A 1,726-nucleotide genomic window follows, 5' to 3' on the forward strand; every position below is an offset into this window, starting at 1 on the left:
CCAAAGCCCTGAAAGGCAGAGGCAGAGGTTGGATCCTTAGGTTCTGGAAGATCACGTAAGGGAGCAAGACGAATTGATATGGAGGATGGCGGCAGACATGGCGACAATGAAGTGCCAGATAAAAGGCAAAGGGGTGGCAACAGAAGAGGGGTGCAAAAACAACACACGCTCTTACCACTCAGAAGATAGTGACAAACAAGCCACACCGTCACAAAGCTGAAAGTAGAAGCCTTAGGACAAGCACAATCAAGGACTTCCAAGACTCGTTACTCCAGGTCTAAGAGAACAAGGACTGAAAGGTCTTACACAGAGGGAAGCAGTTATTAGCCCTCACATTTGCACCAAACGACATCTAAGCACACCGAGTTACCTAGGTCGGCGGACCTGAGGACAGTGCTTAAGGAAAGGGCTCAAAGGAGAGAAGGCACTCAGGCTCATAACCCTCGCAGAGTCTCAGCACTACAACGGTTGGCTTTTAGAACACATGGGAGTGTAGAGGTTGGAATTCCAAAGTCGCGCCTTGCCTATGAACCAGCAGACAAAGCGTTAGCAAGGTTGCAGAGCTCGCCGTTCGTTTCGGCGATAGAGAATGCACCATTACCCTCAGGCTTCCACCAGCCCAAATTCACTACTTATAAGGGGAAGTTGGACCCTTACATGCATTTTTGCCACTTTCGCCAGGTTATAGCCGTATATCGGCGAAACGAGGCTCTAATGTGTATCCTGTTTCCTTCCAGCCTTGGTGACTTGGGTTTAACATGGTTTGAAAGGCTGCCAAAAGGTAATATAGCTTCATGGGCACAACTAGCAGAGGCATTTATGACTAGATTCAGAACAAACACCAAGATGTCAGTGGAGATTGACTAGCTTCTCTCCATTGACATGAGCGAGAATGAAACATTGAGGTCTTACAACAACCAGTATTGGGAGACTTTTAATTAGATTGGAGATTGCCCCACAAACTTAGCTATAGCACAGTACAAACGAGGTTTGCCAGCAGGCAATATATTGAGGGATTCAATGACAATGACTCCATCCCTCACAATGGAGGCCTTAATGGAAAAAGTGCATCAGCACATCTGGGTAGAAGAAGATGTCGCGCGCACCAAAGCAAAAGCTGGCACAATAGCGATGTTAGACAAAAAACCTATGGCAAAAGTGAACACGGTCGGACAGGAAGTGCAATCGAGCAAAAATGAGAGAGGCAGACGAGCCAACAGAAAGGACCCCCAAGCAAGGAAGTTGAGAGTCCGCACTGCCATCACCACGGTATTCAATAAACCTATCTACCAGATTCTTAATGAGATACGCGATGAACCTTTCGGCGGCCAACCAAGTTGGGGGAAGCACAGAGTGGCTATGATGATAGGTATCATTGCACCTTCCTTGATGAAAAGGGGCACTGAACTAAAAACTATACGCCATTGAGGCAACATCTGGAGGAGTTAGTAGCCGCAGGCCACCTGGACCAATATATTGAGAGGAGAACACAGCCGGCCCCCCAAGACCGCAACAGGCCGGATGGGATACCGGTCGACGGTTCACCCCAAGGCATAATCAATTTAATACATGGGATCATCGAACCTGAACGGGGTATGTGAACTCTGAGGGATGATGAAAAAGGCTGAGCACTTGAGAAAGGTACTAAGTGCACAACTTACCGTCAAAAGGGAAAAAATGGAGGCAACGAATGTCATCTCCTTTTCTGACAAAGACTTAGCAAGGT

Source organism: Camellia sinensis, chromosome 14 (genome assembly GCF_055761805.1).
Source record: "Camellia sinensis isolate YWXY chromosome 14, ASM5576180v1, whole genome shotgun sequence".
Classification (NCBI taxonomy): domain Eukaryota; kingdom Viridiplantae; phylum Streptophyta; class Magnoliopsida; order Ericales; family Theaceae; genus Camellia; species Camellia sinensis.